Source organism: Sapajus apella, unplaced genomic scaffold, assembly GCF_009761245.1.
Source record: "Sapajus apella isolate SASKATOON/1434 unplaced genomic scaffold, GSC_monkey_1.0 scaffold200, whole genome shotgun sequence".
NCBI classification, from domain to species: domain Eukaryota; kingdom Metazoa; phylum Chordata; class Mammalia; order Primates; family Cebidae; genus Sapajus; species Sapajus apella.
In genome coordinates, this window is record NW_022437140.1 from 267,891 (window position 1) to 295,275 (window position 27,385).

The 27,385-nt window shown below is 43.6% G+C and overlaps 1 protein-coding gene and 1 pseudogene across 5 annotated transcripts in view; one reads left to right on the forward strand and one right to left on the reverse strand.

Annotated features, from left to right (window-relative positions):
* The window catches only part of UIMC1 (ubiquitin interaction motif containing 1), a 169,025-nt gene that overhangs the window by 16,392 nt on the left and 125,248 nt on the right, over positions 1–27,385 (reverse strand). The window lies entirely within an intron of this gene.
* On the forward strand, positions 11,859–13,439 carry LOC116543903 (annotated as a pseudogene).

Genomic DNA, 27,385 nt, shown 5'->3' on the forward strand with positions numbered 1-27,385 from the left:
TGAGACAGAGTTTCGCTCTTGTTACCCAGGCTGGAGTGCAATGGCGCAATCTCGGCTCACCGCAACCTCCGCCTCCTGAGTTCAGGCAATTCTCCTGCCTCAGCCTCCTGAGTAGCTGGGATTACAGGCACGCACCACCATGCCCAGCTAATTTTTTGTAGTTTTAGTAGAGACGGGGTTTCACCGTGTTGACCAGGATGGTCTCGATCTCTTGACCTCGTGATCCACCCGCCTCGGCCTCCCAAAGTGCTGGGATTACAGGCGTGAGCCACCGCGCCCGGCAATACAACAGATTTTCTATATTGACCTTGTATCCTGCAAACTTGCTGAATTCATTTATTAGTTTTAAAGGCTTGTTTTATTTCAATGAATTCTCTAGGATTTTCTAAATAAAAAATGTCATCTGAGTTTACTTCTTCCTTTCCAACCTGAATGATTTTTCATTTTGTTCCTAACTGTCCTGCCTAGAACATCCTTTACTACGTTGAATGGAAGTGGTAAGAATGAACACCCTTGTCTTGTTTCTGATTTGGGGGAAAGCTTTCAGTCTTTCACTATTATGATATTAGCTATGAGTTTTTCACAGATGCCCCCTATCAGGCTAGGAAGTTCCTGTCTACTTCTAGTTTGTTGAGTATTTTATTGTCATGAAGGAGTATTGAATTTTGTCAAACGTTTTTTCTGTGTCCATGTAGGTATCGTGTGATTTTGTCCTTTGTTCTATGATACAGTGTATTATATTAACTGATTTTCTAATGTTAAACCAACCTTCCAGACATTTTTGATGGGAAAAAAACTAGTACTTGAGACACCTTCTACACTGTTCCACCACCAAAAGTAATAGTCTACCTGTAAATCTACCCATATCCTCTGCCTTCCCTCCTATTGCACAGAATGAATTGCCCACAGATACCTAAGGCTAACTTTTCCACTTGACCCTGAATCCGAACATCTCTTGCTTAATTAAGGTTTCCCCACCTGCCATTGTCTCTCCTGAAATATCAATTTTTCCCTCTTTTATAGATCATTCCATCAGCATACAAACATGCAGTAATATTTCCCATAGGTTATTTCTAGACTTATATATCCTACTGTGTGCTCAACATCTTCATTTGGTTATTCACCAGACATCTTAAAATTATTTACAAAACTAAATTCTTAGTTTCTTCCTCCAAACCTGCTCCTGCCCCAGTGTTCTTGCTCTCAAAAAATGAAGTCATCATTAACCCAGTTGCCTGGGGCAAAACCTTGATTTCACTTTAGTCTTTCTCTTTCTCTCACACTCCAACAAATCCTGTAGGTTCAACCTTCAAAATGTTCCCAAATCTGACAACTTATTTACCTCACAGCTATATCTATGGTCAAAGCAAACAACAGATCTTGCCTGGAATAATGCAACAGCCAATCCCCTCCATTCCTGCTTAGTCTCAATTCCATTTTTGCTCCTGTCCCTCTATAAACTATTTTCCACATAGTAGCCAGAGTTAGATTACATCGTTCCCTCATTCTCAATCACACTATGGCTTTTCATAATATTTAGAATGAAGTACAGAAACGTTACCTCACATGATCTGACCACTGTTTATTTCTTCTCTCCTTTCCCTGGTCGCTCACTCTCAGTCATTATGTCTTTCCTGCAGCATTAAGAAACATGCCAAACACACTCTTGCTTTAGAACCTTTATATTCCCTGACCCAGAATGACTCTATTCAAGTATCACCTCAAGAAGTCTCCCTTGATCTTTCCCTTTAATAGAGCTCCCTTTTCCCTCTGTTCTAGTCATTCTCCATCTCCTCTTCTTGCCTTGTTTTTCTTAAATTGTATGTATTATCTATTTCCCTCACAAAAAGGTAAGCTTTATGAGAACACTGACTTCTCTTGTGTTTAGTACTCTACCCTCAGCTTGCAGAACAGTATCTGGGTTATAGCTGCTGCTAAGTAAATACCGGCTGGGTTGTCAGTAAAGAAGTACAAACAATGCAGTTAAACACAACACAGTTATCTTCTGAATTAAGAAGGGCTTTCTAAGTTGAGTATCCTACAACTGGCTTAGCCAGAAGCCTGAGTTAAGGTTGCCTTCTCTCATCTTGACCAGTCACAAGGTTTGTTTATCCCACCAAAAGATCTTCAAGTCTGTCTACTTCAATTAACACTGCTTTATTGCCTGTTGCTCTGCTTTTAGTCTCAATCCTCCAATCAATCTTCCACACTGCTCAATGAATAACCTGGGTCCAGCATTACCAACAGCAGTACCCAGGAAGCCTTCCCTGCCCCAAGAAGGCCCCAATCTCTATACTCACACAGGACCCTGTGTGTTTATCTATCATAGCATCTCTCACATGATATATTAATTATTGCTTTACCTGTTTATCTCCCCCAGCAGACTGCCTCTTAATCACTTCAATATTTCACATTCTGGGCATAAAATTGACACTTAGTATAAATGTAATCAATCAATTTGGCAAAGTCATTTCTTATAAGTTTGATGGAATATTTTCTTGGTTTTAAGAGTGGCAGAATATTTTTATAACTCAGATTAAAATGTTTTTAGAGCCCAATCTGAAATAACTCTTGAAACAGAAAGGCCCTATCTGCTTCATTCCATTCAATAAATAAATTCCTGTTGTTCTTTCAGGTACTAGACTTGATAAACATTCTAATAGACATAGCTGCTAACTCAAACATCTTATGTGATTATGCTGATAGTTCCTAAATGGAAATCTTCACAAGCCTAAAAAAATAAGCATTGCTGGGTCCATTTACAGATGAGCAAACAAAGGCTTGGGGGCTTCAAGCCTATAATACCTGCTCTGGGATACGATTCAAAGGCTATTAGGCTCCAAAGATAGTACTGCAATGCCAAACTGCCTTCTTTGCTGCAAAAAAGCCACAGAGGGCCCCATCCCTATTCAAATTGTAGCAATTTTCTTTCAAGCTTAGAGATAAGCCTGCTTTCTTAAGAGGTGTACTTTCACTGATCTACTTCCTACTACTACTTGTCTATAATATTTATAACAATCTTTTTAACAGCTGAAATTTTTATTTAAGCAATTTGATAATATACTGTATATGTAGAACTTAAAAGTAATTCACATCTTCTGACCCACGAATTAAAGTTTAAAAATCTACTCTTAAAAAAATCTGAATTTAAATGAAATTGTATAAACAAAGATAATTCAAAGCATTATTTATAACAATGAACAACTTAACAACTTAATGTTCAAAAACAAGATGAAGTACTACATAAGGATTCAAAATAAAGACTGAAAGAAAATAGAGTATACTGAAATATTAACCAAATTTGGAGGAGCAGAAATTGGGTATTGTTTTCTTCTTTATACTTTTCTATATTGCCTGATTGTTTTCAATGAGCACGGACCACTTTTATAATTTAAAACAACTGTTTAAATATCAAGAGACGTCTCTAATAAAATAAGGAATGTAGGCAATGAGCACAGATGAACAGTAGGTAAATGCTGGTAGGGAACTTTCTAATGGGTGGATCAAGCTGACCCCACAGAACAATCTTAAACTCATAAAAAAAAAAAACCGATAACCAGATAGTATCTACCTTCCAATCTGATGCAATATAAAGTATACCATGTACCTATGAAGCACTCTGCTCAAGCCTCTGGCTGATTTGAGAACCATTCACGCACTAGACAGGTTCTAGTTAAAGATGAAAGAACCAAACTGAGAGATCCCAACTGCCTCCCCAAACAAAGGTTCAGTTTAAATGCAACCCGGTTAACTGTCTGATAAAACCAGCAAGCAAACAAAAATATTCTTCAGAAGAATAAAACAGACTCTAGAATGCAATATAACATTCATAATGTCCAGAATATAATCCAAAATAACATTCAAAGAGACTGGGAAATGTGACCTGTTTCCAAAAATTTCTTATCAGAAATTATGGAGGACAGATGAGGGTGAAACAAAATCTTTAAAGTGAGGAAAATAAAAAGGAAAATGGAATGGAAGAAAAGAGAGAAGGGGGAGAAGGAGAGAGAAGGAAAGAGGAGGAGAGAGGGAGGAAGAGGGGAGGGGACAGAGAAGAGGAGAGGAGGGAGGAGGAGAGGAAAGAAGGAAGAAGAGGAAGAAGGAAGGGAGGCAACTCAAAATTCTACAGTGAAAATATCATTCAAGAATAAATCAAGACATTTTCAAATAATAAAAATCCTAAGGAAGTTTGTTATCAGTAAACCCGTACTACAAGGGTTTACTTGTAGTAAATGCTAAGGCAATTCTCCAAGCTGAAGGAAGAACACACTATATGGACACTCACATCATGAGGAAATAGTAAATACCTAGTAAATATGAAAGACTATTATCCTCTTGATTTCTTTGAAATACACAGGAATGACCAGCGATGATGGCTTATGCCTGTAATCCCAGAGCTTGAGAAGGCTGAGACAGGAGGATTGCTTGGGCCCAGGAGTTTGAGACCATCTTGAGCAACACAGCAAGTCCTTGTCTCTTCAAGAAATACAAAAATTAACCAGGCATGGTTAATTTTTAATTGTAGTGCCAGCTACTCAGGAGGCTAGGGTGGGAGGATAGCTTGAGCCCAGGAGTTTGAGGCTGTGGTGAGCCATAATCATGCCACTGTGCAGACTGAGAGAGACCCTGTCTCAAAAATACATAAAATAAATACACAGGCCTGTTTAAAGCAAAATCTATAATATTGTTTTCCGGTATTCAAAATATATGTATATGTGTGTGCACGTTTGTATGTGTGTATGTGTGTGTGACATGACAACTATAGCATAAAAGAAGAGTAAATGGACCTTTACAGTTACAAGGCTGTTACACTTTTTGTGAAATAGTATTAATTCTAAGTAGACTGTGAAAATACTTTTCCTAGAGCAACCACTTAAAAAAAAAAGATATTGCTTAGAAAAATAAACTAAAATGAAATTATACAATATGTTTAAATAACAACAAGACAAAAAAGAAAAATTGGGGGAAAAAGAGACATACCTAAATCCAACCACTTCAATAATTACATTAGACATTAATTAAATTTTCCAATTAAAAATGAGAGATTGTCACAATGGATAAAAATCGTGACCCAATGATGTTATGCTGTCTACAGGAGACACTTTAAAAATAAAAACACAGATCAGTTAAAGGTAAATGAATGGAAAAAGATATATCAGGGAAACAGTAGGAGTAAGACTAAAATGACTAAACTATTTCTAGTTGTTCTATCAGATAAAATACCCTTCAAGAAATAATTAGCTGGGCATGGTGGCAAATGCCTGTAATCCCAGCTACTTGGAAGGCTGAGGTGCAAGAATCCCTTGAACCTGGGAGGTAGAGGTTGCAGTGAGCTGAGACAGCACCACTGCACTCCAGCCTGGGCAGCACAGTGAGACTCTGTCTCAAAAACAACAACAACAACGAAAAGGTCAGGCACAGTGGCTCACACCTGTAATCCCAGCACTTTGGGAGGCCAAGGTGGGTGGATCACTTTGAGGTCAGGAGTTTGAGACCAGCCTGGCCAACATGGTGAAACCCCATCTATACTAAAAATACGAAAATTAGCTGGGTGTGGTGGCAAGCGCCTGTAATCCCAGCTACTCAGGGCTGAGGCAGAGGAATGGCCTGAACCTGGGAGGTGAAGATTGCAGTGAGCTGAGAGCGCACCATTGCATTCCAGCCTGGGCAACAGAGTAAGACTCCGTCATGAAAAAAAAAAAAAAAAAAAAGAAAGAAAGAAAGAAAGAGAAAAGAAAAAAGAATACTATCAGAGATAAAACTGGAAATTACATAGTATATTTACATATTGGCTCAATAATTTATATGAAAATGTGAAAGACTAGAATATCTACCACAATCTTGAAAAAGAACAAATGAGAACTGATGCTATCTGACTTTGAAATTTGCTATGAAGTTGCTATAATCAAGACACTTATAACTGGCATAAAGACAACAGATCAATTAAATAAAAAAGAGAACCCAGACATAAACTCTCATTTTTTTTTTTTTTTACATCTTGATAACAAATTGCCTTTGAATGTAGAACCCCTATTTTAATAATAAGAGAGTAAGAGATTGAAACTGTTTAACAAGTAAAATGTGCCATGGTATATGTAGTATGGGGAACAGAAGCAGAAGGCCTGCCACAGGTTAGTTCAAGGGGTAGATTCAGAGAAGAGCAAATGTACTTTGGAGTGTAGCAGTAGCAGAATGGCACATAATTGTAGGTCAACGCAAAGTAAAAGGACCAGATGATAAGCCAAGCCAATAAGAGTGAACAGCATAGTGGTACAGAGCAACATTTTCCAACTTTATGCATGTACCAGCCACTTGGGGATCTTGTTAAAATGAAGATTCTGGTTCTAGGGTGGGGCCTGAAAATCTGCAGTTCTAACGTGTTCTAAGGGGACGGCTCTACGGATCCATGCTTTGAATACTAAAGAGCATGGATATACTAATTACCTGCGTAATCTTCAGTAAACGATTTAACTTCTCTGTGCTTCAGTTTCCTCATCTATAAAATGGAGATCAGATGAAGTAATCCCAGTAAAATGAATACCATTAAGTGTCACTGATGATCAGTTACTTTCACTTGCGGAAGAGTGGATGGCATGGCTGGGGGTGGGGTGGGAGGAGGGAGTCAGAGAAGTCTTAGTTGTATTTTTATACATTTTAAAATAAGAAATGTATTCAGATATTGACATGTGGACCGAGTTTTCTCCTCTCTCATACAAGCACATTACACGCGAAGCCAGATTAGTTCATGAATGTGCTACAGCACAGGATGGCTGGGAAAGCCTGCTTGCAAACTGCTTTGGGTCCTGAGTGGGGAACGGTTTTGACTGGGAGCCGAACTCTAAATTCCTCTCCCTTATGCTGAGCTCAAAGTGACTCTCAGGTATTCAGGAAGAATACCTTTTGCTCATCACCTGCGGAGTGGTGGCCACAGCGAGGCGCTCGGGAAAGGCGCCAGGAGGCCGGCAGTGGGGGCATGCCGGCGAAGCAGGGGTGCGGGCGGGGAGAGGGCCGGCCCACGTGGACCACGGGGCCTGGCAGGGGCAGGAGCAGCCGGCCGGCCCTGCCAATCAGCGCGGCCCGCGACGGGCCGGGTCCCTCCTGGCCAGCGCGCTAGCTGGACTTGGCTCTGCACTGCTAGCAGCGCCCAGCGCTGGACTTGGTGCGCCAAGTGCGCGCGCGCTGCCGGCAAACATCGGGAGTCCAGCATCAGCCGCCTCTCTGCAGTCGCTGCTTCTCCCGCGGCACCTTCGGGCTTCTCTTGGGAGAGGCGTGGGAACTTTCCTTCTGGCTAGGCTGCGGAGGTGACTGGCCGCTCCCGGCGGGGCCCTCGGGAAGGCGGCAAGGTGAGCGTCCTTGGGCTCTGGTGCGGCGATCCTGCCTAGTCGCTGACGCCCGGGTCCGACTTGGTTGCCGGGTCTAGACCAGTAAGAAGGGTTGGACAGGATAAGGAGGGGCGAGAGGATGGGGTGGGGTGGATTTGGACCCTGTATTTAGGTGCTGTCTCGTGAGCTGGTACCGACTTAACTCTGCTCGGTGCGGCTCCGCTCTTCCCGGCTCTGTGGGGCGCTGGGACGGCTGCCTGTGCTGAGGTCCGCTTGCAACCCAAAGGTGGAAGCGGCGCTCTGAAGTACGGACGTGTGGCTGGAGAGGGGCAGCGGCCGCTTCGAGTTTCGGGGTTCGTGTCTGACAATCAGAACCCCCGGGGGTGCTCTGCGGGTGCGGAGGAGGCCACTCGACGAATTTGTCTGAGGACGGGCTGGTGAACTCGCCTGGAGCTCTTTTCTGAACCAGCCAACCTTACTTAGTGCTTCATCTCTTTAATCTGAGCTAGGATCCTTTTAAGATCCAGCAGGTGGGAGCAGGTCAGCGTCCCCCCGCCCAGCTCCGGTTGCGAGGATCTTGCTGGGAGGGCTCCATGAACGCTCGGGACGCCTTTTTCAGCTGGGAGCGCAAAGCTTCCCGCCCAAGTGGAGAAGTGGAGCGGGTCTGGAAGTTGAGTGTCTTTCTGCGGGGGGCATCTCAGATTTGCCCACCACGGGGGCATCTCTACCTTTCTTTGGCTCCTTTCCCCTCTTTGCCCTGTCAATCTGCTCCTAGAAGAGAGGGCATCTTTGACCATAAAATCTCACTTATACAGTCAGTTGATTTTGAAAGGCACCAAAGCAATCCATTGAGAAAAAGTCTTTTCAACTAACTGAGCCAGAATAACTAGATGTCCATTTAGAAGAAATAAACCTCATTTCCTAACTCACACCATACACAAAAATCAATTCAAGATGTACCATAAACCTAAACAGAAAATAAGAACCATAAAGAAAAAATTGAAAATTAGAGCACCTTAAATCTTCTACACATCAAGACACCATTAAGAAAATGAACAGGCAAGTACACACTAGAAGAAAATATTTGTGTAACACATATTTGACAAACAACTGGTGTTCAGGACAAAGAAATCCTGTCTTAATAATAAAAAGCCACACAATCCAATTTTGAAATAGTTAAAACATTTGAACACTTTACTGAAGATACAAAATTAGACAACAATCATATGAAAAACATCATTAGCCATCAGGGAATGCAATTAGAATCATTACATGATTACCAGAATGACTAAAATTAAGGGGGTAAAACAGAATATCAAATGGTAGCAAAAATGTAAAACAACTAGAATGCTCATGAACTGCTAGTGAGAATTAAAATGGTACACCTACTTTGAAAAAAGGTTCGGCAGTTTCTTTATAACCTAGCAATTCCATTCTTAGCTATTTATTCAAAAGATGTGAAATCCTGTGTTCACTATACAACCTGTACAAGAATGTTCACAGCAGCTTTCTTTATAATAGTGAAAAATTCACCAAGAAGAATTCTATAAAGAAACTAGTATATTGATATGCTAGAATACTAATCTGTAATAAAAAGGAATACAACATAGATCAATCTCAAAAACATTAAGTGAAAGATTACACAAAAGCATACTGGAATGAGTCTACTATCAAATTCTAGAACATCATATTAGAATTTCACAGAAATAAACAGTGGTTGCCTTTAGTGGTAGGGGTCAAGAAGAGATATGAGGGAATCTTCTGGGGTGATATTAATGCTCCATGAGTTAATAGGTATATGCATTTGCCCAAAACTCAGCAAATTTACACTTAATATCTGTGCATTTCACACAAATATTGGAACTTAGTTCATGATTTGAATGCTTAACTATTTCAGGGGAAATTAACCAATATTTGCAACTTACTTTGCAAAGCATCAAAAAAATAACATGGATTAAAGGGCGACTAGAGATATAAATAGATTTGTAATAAAACATAGTAAGATATTAATGGAATCTAAGTATTTCTAACTTTGTTGTGTATTCATAATTTTCATAATAAACTACCAGAGGGAAAAAGACTGGGGGAATCCTCTAAAATAAAGATTAATAAAGAGATATGATTAGATGCAATGTATGATACTTAATTGGATCCCTGACCCAAAAAAGAGATACAAAGGATACTATTGGGACAACTGAGGAAATATGAATGTGAACTGTATACGAGATAATAGTATTGGCATTAATGTTAAATTTCTTGAGTTTAATAATGGTGTTACAAATTTCTAGGAATATGATCTTGTTTTTAAGATCGGGCTCAGTGGCTCAATTCCAACACTTGAGGAGGCCAAGAGAGGAGGCTCTCTTGAGGCCAAGAGTTTGAGACCAGCTTGGGCAACACAGCAAGACCCCCATCACTACAAAATTTAAATTTAAATTTAAATTAGCTGGGTGTGGTGATGAGTGCCTATAGTCCTTCCTAGCTACTTGGGAGGCTGAGGTGGGAGGACTGCTGGAGTCCAAGAGTTCAAGGTTATAGTGAGCTATGATCATGCCGCTGTACGTTAGCCTGGGTGACAAAGCAAAACTGTCTTTTAAAAAAAAAAAAAAAGATGCGTATTAATTAAAGTATTTAGAGGTAAAGTGTCATGATTTATGCAATTAACTCTCAAACGGTCAGGAAAAAGTGCATATATGTAAAAATATACATAGGAGAAAGGAAAAGAAGAGAAAGAAAAGGAGGAATAAAGAAAGTATACTATTTTTGTATCTCGTACTTTTGAAATTTAAAAATTTTCAAAATAGGAAAAAAGTATAGGCCTTGAAATAAACAGGTCTAAGTCTCAATTCCCATACTACCAATTACTAGCTTAATGATTTTGAGCAAGTTACTTCTCCTTAAGGATGACAGAGTCTAACCTGTAAGGTTACTGCAAAGATCAGGTAAAATAAGAGTTAAGTGCATAGTGCCTTGCACAAAATGCAGTGATAACAGTCACTGTTATTATAAAGACCTGTAGTGGCCAGGTATGGTGGCTCATAACTTGATCCCAGGAGTTCAGGGACAGCCTGGACAACATATTGAGACACCATTTCTTTTATTAAAAAAAAACAAAACAAAAAAAGTAGTGTGTCACAGACCCATGAATTTCTTTTTTCTTTTCTTTTTTTTTTTTCTTAAGGAGATGGACTCTGTTGGTCAGGCTGGAGTGTAGTGATGCAATCTCAGCTAACTACAACCTCCGTCTCCCGAGTTCAAGCAATTCTCCGGCCTCAGCCTCCCAAGTAGCTGAGATTACAGGCGTGTACCACCACACCCAGCTAATTTTTGTATTTTTAGTAGAAACAGGGTTTCACCATGTTGGCCAGGCTTGTCTTGAACTCCTGACCTCAAGTGATTCACCCACCTCAATCTACCAAAGTGCTGGGATTACAGGCCTGAGCCACCACACCCAGCCAAATTTCAGTTTTAAAAAATGAGAATCCTGTTTTTAAATAAAATTTTATATGAAACACAGTATGTAAAATAAATAAATGTAAAGATCTTGAGGTGGGTAGTAGGATGTTACCAGTACTCATTCTGCCCTTCCCACACCTTTACAGAACCCTAGTTAACTACAGAAGACATTTTGAAAAACCAGTTCTCAGCCGGGTGTGGCCTATTTCAAAAAAAAGAAAGAAAGAAAAAGAAAAACCAGTTCTCTAGAACAGGGATGAGCAGTTTTTTTGTTTGTTTGTTTTTTGTTTTTGACAGAGTTTCACTCTTGTCACCCAGGCTGGAGTGCAATGGTGGGAACTTGCTCGGCTCACTGCAACCTCTTCCTCCCGGGTTCACACGATTCTCCTGCCTCAGCCTCCTAGTAGCTGGGATTACAGGCAGGTGCCACTATGCCCGGCTAATTTGTGTATTTTTAGTAGAGACAAGGTTTCACCATGTTGGCCAGGCTGGTCTTCAACTCTTGACCTCAAGTGATAAGCCTGCCTTGGTCTCCCAAAGTGCTAGGATTACAGGCCTGAGCCACTGCACCCAGCCAGCTTTTTTATAAATAAACTTTTATTGGAATATAACCACCTGACTCATTTACAAATTGTCTATGGCTGCTTTAGTGCTTTAACAGCAGAGTTGAGTAGCAGTAACAAAGACTTGAGTAGTTGTGACAGAGACCATATGGCCTGCAAAGCCTAAAATATTTACTATCTCTTCCTTTCAGAAAAAGTTTGCTAGACTTTGCTTTTAAGAGTACATTTTCTGAGGGCCTACCTGCACAGTACTATCTTAGATACTATGGAGGGAATAAAAAGGACTATGACACAGTTACTGTTAACAATATTAAGCTTGGCTGGGCGCAGTGACTCACACCTGTAATCCCAGCACTTTGGGAGGCCAAGGCGGATGAATCACCTGAGGTTGGGAGTTCAAGACCAGCCTGACCAACATGGAGAAACCCGGTCTCTACTAAAAATAAAAAATTAGCTGGGCATGGTGACATACCTGTAATCCCAGTTACTCAGGAGGCTGAGGCAGAAAAATCGCTTGAACCCAGGAGGCGGAGGTTGTGGTTAGCCAAGATCTCCAGCCTGGGCAATAAGAGCGAAACGCCGTCTCAAAAAAAAAAAAAATAAAATAAAAAATAACAGTATTAAGCTTATGTGTAATTCATGAATGATTAAGTCTTTAAAAAGAATTTCTTGGCTTCCGCCGGCCCCATCAGCGCCCACGCCGCAGCTGAGCAGAAAGAGGCGGCCGACGCGACTTTGGGAATGCGCAGGGCCCCCGCCTCGTCCCCCCCAAGCCCAGGCCGCGGCCCCCGCCCCCGCCTTCCCCGCCGCTCTGTGTCCGCCCCCCAAGGCCGGTGGCTGCTCCCATCCGGGGCTGCTGATGTTTGTGCCGTGAGCACCGCCTAGCCATTGTCCCTGCCACTCTGTCAGCCACGCCGGGCCGCGCACCGGGAATGGAGGGCGCGTATGGGGAGCCTCCGTTGATGCCGCTGCGCCAACCTCCGAGGCTGCCTCCCGGGAATCCCGGCTCCCTGAACGCTCCGGCCCGGAGCCCCAGACCCGAGTGCGTCCCCATGGAGGCGCCTGGGCTAGCCCAGGCAGCCACGGCGGAGAGCGACCCCCGACAGGGCGCTCACACTCTGCCCCAGCCCCTAGGCACGGCCGCCAGAGTCGCCTGCCTACCGACTGCAGGACTTCAACACGCTAGCCGTGGGCACCGGGACGTTCGGCGGGTGCACCTGGTGAAGAAGACCGCCAAGCATTTCTTCGCCCTCAAGGTGATAAGCATTCCCGATGTCATCCGCCTGAAGCAGGGGCAGCACGTGCACAATAACTCCGCTCTGAAGGAAGTCAGCCACCCGCTCCTCATCAGGCTATTCTGGACATGGCATGATGAGTGCTTCCTCTACATGCTCATGGAGTTCATGCCCGGCGGCGAGCTCTTCAGCTACCTGCGCAACCGGGGCCGCTTCTCCAGCACCACGGGGCTCTTCTACTCAGCAGAGATCATCTGTGCCATCCAGTACCTGCACTCCAAGGAGATTATCTACAGGGATTTGAAGCCGGAGAATATCCTGCTGGACAGGGATGGCCATATCAAGCTCACGGACTTCAGGTTCGCCAAGAAGCTGGTAGACAGGACGTGGACCTTCTGCGGAACACCCGAGTACCTGACCCCCGAAGTCATTCAGAGCAAGGGCCACGGGACGGCCCTTGGACTGGTGAGCCCTCGGCATCCTGATATTCGAGATGCTTTCGGGGGTTTCCTCCATTTTTTTATGACAACCCATTTAGCATTTATCAGAAAATTATTGCAGGCAAAATAGATTTCCCCAGACATTCGGGTTTCGGTGTAAAAGACCTCATTAAGAAACTGCTCGTGGTTAACAGAACAAGGCAGTTGGGAAACATGAAGAACGGGGCGAATGATGTGAAGCGCCATCGGTGGTTCCGGTCTATGGACTGGGAAGCTGTTCCGCAGAGAAAACTGAAGCCTCCCATTGTGCCCAAGATCTCTGGCGACGGCGATACCTCCAACTTTGAAACTTATCCCGAGAATGACTGGGACACAGCTGCTCCTGTGCTGCAGAAGGATTTAGAAATCTTCAAGAATTTCTGAAGACAGGAGCTCACATCTGGAAGGAAGATTGGAATGTGCCTGGAACGAAGAACTGCACCTAAGCAGACCAGAAGAAATGTCTTCTTCATGTGACAAGGACATTTCCAGTTTCCTGTGTGCCCGTATGTATAGAAACATCAGAGCACTGTTGAAATGAATGGAACGGTCGTTATTTAAGCAACTGGAATTCCACACTGTGGGAACGGTTTGAGAACTGGTTATAGATTTGATCTTATCCTTTGGTGTTGTGCTCCTACTATGATGTCTTGGTTTTTCTCACAGGCTTAAGTTTATAAGTTTGGGGAAAAAAAAAAGAATTTCTTGGGGTTTGACTCTTCTGTAAGTTAAGAGAGCCTAAAATATTAGCTACAAAAACTTTTTGTAATGTGTAAAACTTGTTTGGATCCTGTTTTCAACAAACCAACAGTAAAAAAAAAAAAAAAATTACGGGACTCAAGGAGCATTGAACAGACCAGATATTTGGTGGTATTAAAAATGATCATTAATTCTTTAGGTATAGTGACAATATCATGGTTAGGTTTTTTTATTTTCTTAAAAAAAGAGATCCTTTAGCAATTCACAGTAAAATTATAAAATGACATCTGGGATATAATCTAAAATAATATAGGAGGGGGTTTACAGATAGAATACATATGAAACAACAGTGGCCACGAGTTGATGAATGACTAGGTAGAATATAGGGGTTTCAGGGTACTACTACCCTCTCAATTTTTATGTTTGAAATTTTTGGCATTTGCAAGACAAATATCAAAAATAAACTAGCCACTGTCTTCTGAAGAAACTAGTATGGAAATCAGGTAACAAAGATAAGGATCTAGGAAAATACTCCAAGAGCCCTCCTTCTAAAGAATCAATGGCAGTCAAATCACACAGGATACTGTCATCAGAGCCTAAATAAAGATAAGTTTCTTATGGAGAAAAGACTCTTAATTTATCTGAATTTTACTAATAAATGTTTACCAAGGTTCCTCTGAAAATATAATGGATGACAGTGGTGCGTAACAGAAACATACAATTCTTTAAAAGGTTTTATAATGTAGCACATATAAAAGAATATATATGTGAACCCATTCCCCAACTTAAGAACGAGAATATTGCCAAAACGAATTAGCCAACTGTATGTTTCTTCCAGGTTCCATCTCTCTGCCTCCACACCATCCCCCACCCCAGAGGTGGCCTTTATCCTCAAAATTATATTACCTTTACTTTCTTTTTATCATACAGTTTTACTACAAATTTTTTTTTTTTTTTTTTTTTTTTTTAAGATGGAGTCTCCTCTGTTGCCCAGGCTGCAGTGCAGTTGTGTGATCTCAACTTACTGCAGCTTCTGCCTCCTGGTTCAAACAATTCTCCTGCCTCAGCCTCCCCAGTAGCTAGGATTACAGGCACATGCCACCACACCTGGCTTTTTGTATGTTTACTAGAGATGGGTTTTCATCATGTTGGCCAGGCTGGTTGGTCTCAAACTCCTGACCTGGTGATCTGTCCACCTTAGCCTCCCAAAGTGCTAGAATGACAGGCGTGAGCCATCACGCCTGGCTCCCACAAATTCTTAAACAATATATTGACCATCATATTGGATTTAGTATTCTGAAACTTACTTTTTAAAAAAAATCTGAACATTCATGGAAGATTCAATAGAGCACAGACTACTAGCTTTTGAGTTAAACTTGGTGTATCCCAGCTCTTGCCACTTTCTAGGTATATGATCTTGGGGAAATTATTTCCCCGTTTTAGTTTCCTCTATTATAAGTGAAATAACACCTGCCTCAAAAGACTTATGAGGATTAAAACTATATACAAAAAGCACAGTTCCTGGTATATAGCGGGCGCTCATAAATGGTAGCTAATATTGGTTACTGTTAAGCATGGCTTATAAAGACTCGGCAAATTAAATCCTTTTACTTAACAGAAAATATTATCTTGTTATCAAGCATTTCCTTTCTATAAGGCCATTAGAAAACTTCTTAGTAATAGATCAGTCTGTACATGGTCAATCTCCACAGCTAACACCAGAAAGAAGCAATCAATGTTCATCTGATATCGTGATTTTGCACCCATGGTTTTACAGAGTTAACTATGTCTCATGGACTCTGTTCACCAGGAAAAGAGTCTAATCCATCAAACCATTTATTCTAGGTAATTGAAAAGCTGACAAGGTCAATTCTGATGAGATGAGAATTCATGTTTGCACTCAGAGTGAGAAAGGAGGCCTCCATTTCTCAGCCTTGTACCCTCCTGATGGAAGGGAGGGAAGAGAGAGAAAATACCAAGAAGTTGAAATCAGCGGTCAGGCAACTTGCAGACACCACTGATCAGGCCATAATAAGGCCTAGGAACTGGGAAGATAACTCCCTTTTTGGTTCCCAGTGTCTATGATATCTAGAAACCTTGAAAGTGTTGCAAAATGTTATCTCTACTGGCCACAGCCCAGTGCTGGGTCACGTCCTCCACGTTTACATGATCCAGACCCCCTCCTGGAAATACCTCTGCCAACTAATGATTCACTGCCTTTGTCTTGTCTCTGTAAGCCCCATCCTCTGACCATTCCTGCGCACGCCACATATGAACTAGCAGATCAATGAAGCCAAAGGCTGTGAGGTCAATTGTCCAGGCAACGGAAAATAACACAGTTTCTCCTTCAGAGTTGTAAGCCTATAAAAAGGGAAGAAGCTGCTTTTCGGGGAGCTTGGTACTTGGGAGGTAAGCCCACCGAGACACCATGGCCCATTAAAGGTCTCTTCCTTCCTCACTCGGGGTCTAAGTGGCTTTGTTCACCGGTTGCTACATTTCTGGTTCCCTTACCGGGAAGCGAAATCTGCTTTGGCGGACAACTGGAACAGCCTCTTAGGAGGTTTTGGCCTGCCCTGCGGAGCATCCCCGAGGGGGGCTCTGGTTAGCTCAGTCGATACGGGTCCTAAAGGCGCCTCTGAAAGAGCATTTTTCACTTTCTCAGTGGACCACCTTGCTGAGGTGAGACCTAGCAGACCCCCGCAGCAATCGGCGCAGTGGCTGAACACCGGGAAGGAACTGACACTAGGACAACTGAAACACCTAGGGTCGTCCCTGAAAGCTTGCCTGAAACTGCCCACTCCCTCTGAGTGGAAGCGTGGCCTGATCACCCCTGGCGTGCTGACTTTGATACTTTGGTTCTTAGTCGATTTTCTTTCTTTGTAAGCCAGTTCTGGCAACTTGTTTGTTTTTGTTTCTAATTTGGCTGGTGGAAAGGGTGTGCAAGTGCGAGATTGAGACAAGTGGGGAGCTCTGACTCCTCCTCACAGTCCAAAGCAAGAGTCCGCCTTGAGCCGCGGTTCCATAGGACACCTCGTACAACTGAGTGGCAGACTGTGTTGGCGCTTTGTACCAACCTGCCTTAAGCCAAGAGGGTCCAACACTCTCGCGAGGGGGACAGCCAGCAAGGGGCAGAGCAATGTGCGACCTCATTCCCTTTTCCCTTCTTGTGACATGAGTGGTGTTTTGCTTCGAGGGAGGGAGATGAGAAACTCGCAAGGGAAACCAACCCCGTTGGGAACCATGTTGAAAAATTTCAAGAAAGGGTATAATAAAGATTATGGGGTCTCTATGACACCAGGGAAATTGCCTACTCTGTGCAAAATAGATTGGCTAGCCTTAGAAGTAGGATGGCCAGCAGAGGGCAGCCTAGACAAATCTTTGGTTTCCAAACTATGGCATCAGGTTACAGATGAGCAGGGACACCCAGACCAGTTTCCCTATATACATAGCTAGCTTCAACTAGTGCTGAACTCCCCGCAGTGGTTAAGAGGACAGGCTGCAGCAGTGCCTGTAGCAAAGGGACAGTTAAGGAAAGGAGAGTCATGCTCCACTTGCCAAAAGAAGCAGAAGCCCAAGGTTTTAGTGGACCCAGAATCAGAGAATAATTGGCCGGAAGAAGCAACACCTGTCCCTAGGGTGCCTCCAGCCCCCCTTCCAGCTTCCCTAGAACCTCCCCCTTATAGGGAAGAGGGGCTAGAGCCCACAGCACCAGAACAACCGCCAAGTCCCAGAACCCCTAGGCAGCCCAAAAGGGAGGAGAAAGGTAGTTCCCCACCAGAAGAAACCCTTCCACTGGCGGCCCACCTACGGCCAAAACGTGGAGTACAGATGCCCTTGAGACAGAGCAGTGTTACACAGGAGTGGACGAGGAGGGGCACATGAGGGAGAGACAGTCATATTTGCACCAGCTCTTTACCACTACTGATCTGTTTAATTGGAAACAGAACACTCCCACATATACAGAGAGGCCACAAGCCATACTCGATTTAATGCAAACTATTATCCAAACACATAGTCCCACTTGGGCTGATTGTTATCAACTGCTTATGAACTTCTTCAACACAGACGACAGGCACAGGCTGATCTAGGTAGCCACCAAGTGGCTGGAGAATGCCCCAAGCGATTTTCAGAATCCTCAGGAATATGCTAAGATATATTTGCCTGCCACAGACCCCCACTGGGACCCCAATGAGTGTGAGGGCATGGAGAACATACTCCAACATGGGAAGGCCCTCATGGAGGGACCAAAGAGAGGGGCTCAAAAGACAACCAACCTTTGCAAGGTGTTAGAAGTCAAGCAGGAAAAGGATGAGAGCCCTGGGCGGTTCTATGAAAGGCTATGTGAGGCTTTTCGGATGTACACCCCATTTGACCCAGAGAGCCCTGAACACCAGACAATGGTCAATATGACCCCACTTATGCAAACTGCTGAGGATATTAGGAAAAACCTCCAGAAACAGGTTGGGTTGGCAACTGTAAGTACTGCTCAGCTGCTGGAATTAGTACATCAGGTTTTCACTAACCAAGATGTAATAAACCAGAGAGAGGCTCGCAGAGAGGATGACTGGCAGGCCAAGTGGAATGCTAACCTGCTAGCCGCAGCAAATGCTGACATAATAGCTGCAGCCATAGGGAAAACTCCCCTCAAAGGGTGGGGAAAGGGGGGTCCGAATAAACAGACCCAGCCTGGAAGTCAGCCCCTACTGAGGAACCAATGTGCCTATTGTAAGGAAATGGCGCATTGGTAAAACAAATGCCCACAGTTTAAAAAAAGACTAGAAAGTGAGGGGTCGGAAGGAACCCTATTCAACCTAGCCAAAGGGATACTGGACTGAAGTGGGGGGACTGGGCTTGTCCACCCTGAGAGCCTATGGTCAGGATGATAGTGGGTGGGCAGAAACATTAATTTCCTAATCAACACCAGGGCAGAACACTCAGTGGTGACCCAACCCATAGCCCCTTTGTCCAGTAAAATAGGCGTAACTGGAGCAACTGGTGTTTCAGAGAAACAGGCTTTTTGCCTACCATGGACCTGTTTGGTGGAAGGCCATGAGATTATAATCAGTTCTTGTACATGCTGGACTGCTCCCTACCCCTTTTGGGGAAAGACTTGTTAAGCAAACTAAGAGCTACTATCACATTCACTAATAAGGGCTCTTTACAGCTCAAATTGCCTCAAGCAGGGGTTATCATGGCTCTCACAGTCCCAAAGGAGAAGTAGAGACTCTTCCTAACTGAGCCAGGCCAAGAATTAACCCCTAGGCTAGCCAAGTGATGGCCATCAGTCTGGGCAGAGGACAACCCCACCCCCCGCAGGGATGGCAGTAAACCAGGCCCCAGTGGTTACTGAAGTAAAGCCAGGGGCACCACCAGTCAGACAAAGACAATACCCAATCCTGAGAAAGGTGTTGGAGGGAATCCAAATCCACCTAAAACGGCTGAAGTCCTTTAAATCACAGTCTCCTGCCAGTCTCCTTGGAACACGCCTCTCCTGCCTGTCCCCAAGCCGGGAGCTAAGGACCACTGACCAGTGCAGGACCTGCACTTGGTCAACCAAGCAACTGTGGCTTTGCACCCCACGGTGCTCAATCCTTATACGTTGTTAGGACCAGCTGAGGTCAGCTGTTCACTTGCTTAGACTTAAAAGATGCTTTCTTCAGTATCTGGTTAGCCCCTGAAGGCTAGAAACTGTTTGCCTTCCAGTGGGAAAATCTAGAGTCAGGCATAACACCACACTATACCTGGATTCGGCTTCCACAGGGGTTTAAGAACTCCCCAACCATCTTTGGAGAGGCACTGGCCCAGGACCTCCAGAGGTTTCCCACCAAGGATCTAGGTTGTATGCTGCTTTAGTACATGGATAGTCTTTTGCTGGGACACCCGGTGGTCTGGGAACTGACTCGGTACTCAGACACTTGGAGACCTGTGAATACGAGGTCTCTAAGAAAAAGGCCCAGATTTGCCAACGATAAGTGCACTATCTGCAATTTACTATCAGGTGGGGCAGTAAAGCCTAGGAATAGAGAGGAAACAGGTTATCAGTAACCTGCCGGTGCTGAAAACTCGGAGGCAGGTACGAGAGTTCTTAGGGGCTGTGGGATTCTGCAGGCTGTGGATTCCTAAGTTTGCAGTCCTGGCTAAACCTCTGTATGAAGCCACAACGGGGGGAGACGGAGAACCGTTCTAATGGGGCTCAAAACGGCAGGGGGCATTCTTACAGCTGAAAGAAAAACTGATGTCTGCCCCGGCTCTGGGGTTGCCAGACTTGACAAGACCCTTTATACTATATGTGACTAAGAGAGAAAATGGCAGTGGGGGTCCTGACTCAAACTGTGGGCCCATGGCCTCAATCTGTGGCATATTTGTCCAAACAGTTGGACGGATGGCCCCCATGTCTATGAGCCTTAGCAGCCACTGCCTTACTGGTACAAGAGGCAGACAAGCTAACTTTGGGACAGAATTTAAAGATAAAAGGCCCTCACGCATGGTCACCTTAATGAATATGAAGGGCCATCTCTGGCTCACCAACGCCTGCTTAAACTACCAGGGCTTGCTGTGTGAGAATCTGCACATAACCATAGACGTCTGCAACACCCTAAACCCAGCCAACTTACTCCCGGTGTCAGAGGACCCAGTGACAGATGATTGCCTGGAGGTACTGGACTCAGTTTACTCCAGTCAGCTGCATCTGCAGGACCAGCCATGGTCTCAGGCTGACTGGAAACTGTAGATGGATGGAAGCAGCTTTGTCAACCCTCTAGGGAAGAGGCAAACCATTACCTCAAGTCACCTCAGCACAGAAAGCCAAATTAATAGCCCTAACTAGTGCCTTAGAATTAAGTGAGGGAAAAACTGTTAACATCTTTACTGACTCTCAGTATGCATTCCTCATTCTCCAAGTACATGGGGCACTGCACAGGGAGAAGGGCCTACTTAACTCTGGGGGCAAGAAAATAAAGTATTAACAGGAAATTTTGCAGCTACTGAAGCAGTATGGAAGCCCCAAAAGATGGCAGTCGTGTACTGCCGAGGACATCAGCGAACCTCCACCACAGTAGCCCAGGGAAATGCCTGTGCAGATGTGGAGGCCCAGAGGGCCATATCCATCCCATATCAGGCATCAGTCATGGCCCCCCTACTGTCCCAGGTTCCAGATATGGTACCGGTTTAATCGGAGGAAGAAAGAGGCTTCCACCAAACTAAAGGCAGAAAGGAGGTGGAGGGAGGATGGATACGCCTGCCAGATGGACGGGTAGCAGTGCCACAACTCCTAGGACCTGCGGTGGTATTAGCTGTCCACAAGACCTCCCACCTCGGTCAAGAATCTCTTGAAAAATTGTTGGGCCAATATTTTTACACCTCTCATTTATCTGCACTAGCCAAAAGAGTGACGCAGCGGTAAACATGCAAACAGCACAATGACAGACAAGGACCTACAGTCCCACCAGGAATCCAGGCTTATGAAAGTGCTCCCTTTGAAAACTTGCAAGTGGCCTTCACTGAGATGCCCAAATGCAAAGGTAATCGGTATCTACTGGTTCTGGTACGTACTTACTCCAGGTGGGTAGAAGCCTACCTGACACGGACTAAAAAGGCCCATGAAGTGACTTGTGTTATCTTAAGGGACAACATCCCTAGATTTGGACTGCCTCTGCGAGTGGGCTGAGACAATTCGCCTGCATTTGTAGCCGACTTGGTACAAAGCACAGTGAGAATACTAGGAATCAGCTGGAAGTTACATGCCGCATACTGGTCTCAGAGTTCAGGCAAAGTGGGGAGCAAATGAACCAGACTATTAAAAATAGCTTAGGGAAAGTATGTCAGGAGACAGGGTTAAAATGGGTATAGGCCCTTCTTATGGTTTTAAGATTAAATGTACACCTTCTAAGAAAACTGGGTATTTCCCATATGAATCCTGTATCACAGGCCTCCCCCGATTCTTCAGAGACTCCCCGGGAATTAGGGGAGACTGAACTGTACCGACAGTTACAGGCTTTGGAAAAGGTGGCAAAGAAGGTGTAGTATGGGTTAATAAAAGGTGCCCTGTTAGCTTATTCTCCCCAGTTCACCCCTTTTCACCAGGTAACCAAGTCTGGATTAAGGACTGGAATGTGGCTCCCCTATGACTGAGGTGGAAAGGATCACAGACTGTCATCTTGACCACTCCAACCACCGTGAAGGTTGTGGGAGTTCCCACGTGAATCCACCACAGCCGTGTAAAACCTGCAGCACCAGACACCTGGGAAGTAAAAACAGACCCCCATAACCCCTCCAAGATCACCTTAAGGAAAGCTAAAACAACAAGCCCTGCTCCAGCACACCCCGGAAGCTAACTAGTCTACATACAGCTAAAGCACGAGAGCTGCCCCCATGGGACAGGTAATCCTTTTCTTTGGACTATGGATTTGCATCCTAATTGCCCTAACAAATGTAAATCCACAGCTTAAGGGCTGTTACCAGTGTGTACATCAAGTCACCAGGGCAGAGCAAAAAAATTACTAGTCTTGCTATTTTATAGTTACTATGAGTGTAAAAAAAAAACCCTTAAGGGAACATGTATATATAATGCTACCCAGTATAAGGTATGCAGCCCAAAAAATGGATAATCTGATGTTTGCTATAATCCCTCTAAACCTCCTAAGTTCACTATAAAGGCAGGAAAGCACCTGGGAGGATTTAATAATAACTGGGGCTGGGAGAAAGGACACCTGCTGACTAGCATAAAGACCTATAAAAAGCCCCACAAAATCTCCCTCAGCTTTAACATATGCATAGCCATTACGGCCAAAACTGGGGGAAGGAGGTCCCCGCAGTGAATGTGGTTGACTTGAATGGTAAAGAGCCTACTGACAAAATCACAAGTATCTCTGTACCTTTAGTTAACATTGTGAAGATTCACTTGACCTCTAAACATGTATCAAGTGGGCTACCTGGTCTCCAGCCTGCCGACCAGGGACCTCAAAGGGAGGTATACTTAGTCAAGGGAACCAGGCCAGCAAACTGTTCCTCTGGAAATTATAATCCTATAACCCTCCTCATAAGAAACCCAGGGGATCCTATGTGGTATCAGGAAATAACTATGTCACTGGGAATCAACAGAAAAGGCATGGACCCCTGGGGCGTCATAGTAATAGCCACAGTAATAATGGGAAAATTAGTACTCCACTTAGCCCAGCTAGTGTACCAAACCTTCTATGATGAGCTCGAACAATCCATTCCCTCGATTCCCCAAAGTACTAAGAACCTGTTCTTCCAGTTGGCTGAACATGTGGCTAAGTCCCTAAACGTGACCTCTTGCTATGTATGTGGGGGAACTACTATGGGGGATCACTGGCCTCAGGAAGCACGAAAACTCATGCCCACCGATCCCATCCCCAAGATAACCTTTGGGCAAAGAGCTCAAAGTGGTAACTTTAGGGCCCTAAAAACTTCAATTATCGGACAGTACTGCTTAGCCAGGATAGGAAAGGGCATAACGGTCCTGGTGGGCAAACTAGACTGCTTGGGACAGAAACTGTACAATGAAACAAGTGAAACAACCACTCGGTGGAGTCTAAACTGGACCGAGATCAACGCTTTCCAAAGATTCCCTACCTTATGGGCCACTTAGACTCATCCAGAGCTCCACCGGGACTGGGTTGCACCTCCTGGCTTATACTGGATATGTGGGCACAGAGCCTACACCAAATAACCGAGTCAGTTGATAAATAGCTGTGTCACTAGTACTGTTAAGCTTGTTTCTTCCTCCTGCCCATAAAAACTGGGGAATTCCTGGGATTTCCTGTCTATACTTCTTGGAATAAGCGTGGCCTGGTCATAGGCAACTGGAAGGATGATGAATGGCCCCTCAAGAGAATAATCCATTATTATAGGCCTGCCACATGGGCAAAGAATGGCTCATGGTGATATCGTACCCTTATCTATACACTTAATTGGATTATCCGGTTACAAGCTGTCTTGGAAATACTAATAAGACTGGCCAGGCACTAACTTTCCTAGCCCAACAGGAAACTCAAATAAGAAATGCCATCTATCAGAATAGACTGGCTTTAAATTACTTATTGGCAGCTAAATTACTTATTGGCAGTGTATGTGGAAAATTCAACTTAACCAACTGCTGCCTACAAATAAATAACCAGGGTCAGGTGGTTAAGAACATTGTAAGGGATATGACAAAACTAGCACATGTACCCGTGCAGGTCTGGCATGCGTTCGACCCTGGGTCAATGTTTGAGAATTGGTTTCCTGCAATAGGGGAATTCAAAACCATTGTCATAGGTGTACTATTAATAATAGGGGCCTGCATACTGCTTCCTTGTTTGATGCCCTTGTTTCTTCAGGTGGTAAGAGGGTTTATTATCACCATGGTTCAGGAAAAAACTTTCCGAAGAACCACTACCAATCAGTCCCACCAGAAAACCCCGACAGTGAGGCTGAAGGTGACAGTAAGAACTCTCACTAAGAATGGTGAGAGTCTCAAAGAGGGAGTTGAGAAAGGAGGCCCCCCTTTCTCAGCCTTGCACCTTCCTGATGGAAGGGAGGGAAGAGAGATGAAATACCAAGAAGCTGGAATCAGCAGTCAGGCGACTTGCTGACACCACTGACCAGGCCATAGTAAGGCCCAGGAACTGGGAAGATAACTTCCTTTTTAGTTCCCAGTATCTATGCTATCTAGAAACCTTGAAAGTGCTCCACAAAATGTTATCTCTACTGGCCACAGCCCAGTGATGGGTCACGTCCTCCACATTTACAACTGGAAATACCTCTGCCAACTAATATTTACTGCCTTTGTCTTGTCTCTGTAAGCCCCATCCCCTGACCATTCCCGTGCACGCCTAATATGAACTAGCAAATCAATGAAGCCAAAGAGGTCAATTGTCCAGCCAATGGACAATAACAGTTTCACCTCAGAGTTATAAGCATATAAAAAAGGGAAAAAAGTTACTTTCGGGGAACTCAGTACTTGCGACATAAGCCCACCAAGACTCCATGGCTGATTAAAGGTCTTTTCCTTCCTCACTCCGGTGTCTAAGTGGCTTTGTTCACGGGTTGTCCTGCCACAAGAGGTAAAAGACTACAGCATTCTGCTTTCCTGAAGCTGACTGAGGCTTCCATGATCTCCTCAAACATTCCCCTGTGTGTCCCAGCTCTACACATGGAAGGCAGAAAGAACAGAGTAATGAAGAATGCTAGCTCTGGGGCCTGGCTCTGCTGCTTGCTTACTGCCGGACAATGCAAGTACTAAAGCTCTCTAATATTAGTTTCATCATCAGTAAAACAGAGATAACAAAAACTTATCCTTATATTAATAGATAATTATAGACCTGACTGTGGCTCTAAGACAGTTGTAATGGAGATCAATGATCTAATATTAATTCTTTGAACCTTTATCTTTCTCAAAATGCTCTAGATGCCTGAATTTAAAAGTGTGACTAAGGCATGAAGTGAAGAACTTCTCTAAAATGGTTTTTGCTGTTGATATTCCTTTAACACATAATGCTTTGGGTATTAACTCAGGTGTTAAAAAGAGTTATTTTATTTTTCAAGGAAGGAATAAGCACATCTGGCAGAAGAAAACTGCTAAGAGAACTCCTAAGGCGGGGCTCTTTAGCATCAAGGTACAACAAATAGGGATAACAAAGTGAAGGCAAAGTCAATGTTAAGAGAGGCACAAGATGGGAAGAGTAAAGGCACTGTGAATTCACGCAGACCTACACTGCAATCAGGCTGCCATTTCATATGCCACATCATACAGCAACTTTATTAATGTAGCATAGTGAGGCTGATATGAGGAAATGTTCCACAGAAAAGTTGAACAGAAGTTGTTAGAAGACAACTGAGACCATGGGGGTTGTGGGGAGGAGCTTCTACGTTATTAATCCAAGAGGAGTAACATGCAGCGTAACATAAATCTGGGGTGTAAATACTGGTCTACAAGTTCATCCAGTGGCTAAGAGTACGTATATGTCAGTACTGTGGGCATTCAAATAAGATGGCCCCTCCAAAACACACTGAACAGTTCTAGAGTGAAGCCCATTAAAGAAGAATCTACGTTACAGCTAATAAGACCTAGTGCCCAGGCTCTGTTCCAAAACATCCTTTTCTTAAATGTCTTTGCATTTTGTTTTATAAGCTGCTCATGTCACTTTGGTTTCCTCTGTCAAAAAATATTTCCACAACAAGGGAAGAATAATTAAGTACATTTTGTATTATTTGTGAAAGTTAAAAACTATAAGCAATGTCATGAATATAAATAATTTCTAACAGCATGTTAGATAATGTTTATAATACTGGGCGGGTGGACAAATATAAAAACAGGAGACAGAGAGAGAGAGAGAGAGAGAGAGAGAGAGAGACAGATAGGTATCAGCAGAATCCCAGATACATATCAGCAGAATCCCAATTATTAGGAGGGAAAGTGTTTGCTCTTGCAACCTACCAAAAAGAATAAATATAGCAAAATATAGTATTTCACTAGTTGGTTTTATTTCTATTACTTTTATGTTCAGTGGAAGAAGGTATGTTTTTAAATTCCCAGTTGCTCTGGAGATACATCCCAGTTCCTTTAAATGTAACACTTTGGGCATCCAACCCCTGCTGACCCCTGGAGACCAGAGAGGCCCCACCTCCTCTTCCTTCTACCTCTTTAGCTTCTTCATCCAGTTAGCAATAGCAATGAATTCTTTTTTCTTTTTTAACAGAAATGGAACAGCATGGAGACAATGAATTCTTTATCCTTTCTACTTGCTGCCCACCCACCCTCTTAATTCTGCATGGATTTGAATACTCTTTTCCCTGTATCAGTGCCACTTCTGTTCACACCGATTAGATCTTTCTGCAGGATCAGCACTGCTTCTACTTCAAGAAATAAAAGCTTTGGCAGTGTTCACACAAGAAGGGGGCTGCTGTCCCAAGCTGCATAAATCTGGAAATTTTGTGAGAACTGATGGGTGAGTGAAACAAACCCTGGAAAGCACCGTTGAGGCAAAAAGTAAATCATTTATAGAGAACTTACATAAACTGGTAAGAACCACACTGAGATCCCAAGAGATGCTGAGGCAAACTTCAGAGAATAATTCTTCAAAGAAGAAATATAAATTGACTTTTTAAAAAACAAAAAAGTCCACTACTAATCAAAGAAATATAAAGTACAATGAAATGCCATTGGTTACTATCTATTACTATGCCAAATATTTTTTTAAAGAATATCCCTTAGTATTTGGAGGCAAAAGGAATGCTCTCATAAACTACTGATAACTTTATACATATAACCTAGTAATTCCACTTTTAGTCATCCGGATTAAAGAACTACATTACGAGTCTCATTTGCTAGTTTATATATATATTATATATTTTTTTTCTTTTTTGAGACAGGGTCTTGCTCAGTCACTCAAGCTGGAGCGCAGTGCTGCCATCATAGCTCACTGCAGCCTCCAAATCCTGGGCTCAAGCGATCTTCCAAACTCCTGGGCTCAAGCGGTCTTCCCACCTCAGCCTCCCAAGTAGCTGGGACTACAGGCATGTACCACCACACAAAGCCATATTTTTATTTTTTACAGACATGGTGTCTCCCTATGTTGCTCAGGCTGGTCTTGAACTCCTGGCTTTAACTGATCCTCCCAGCTTGGCAT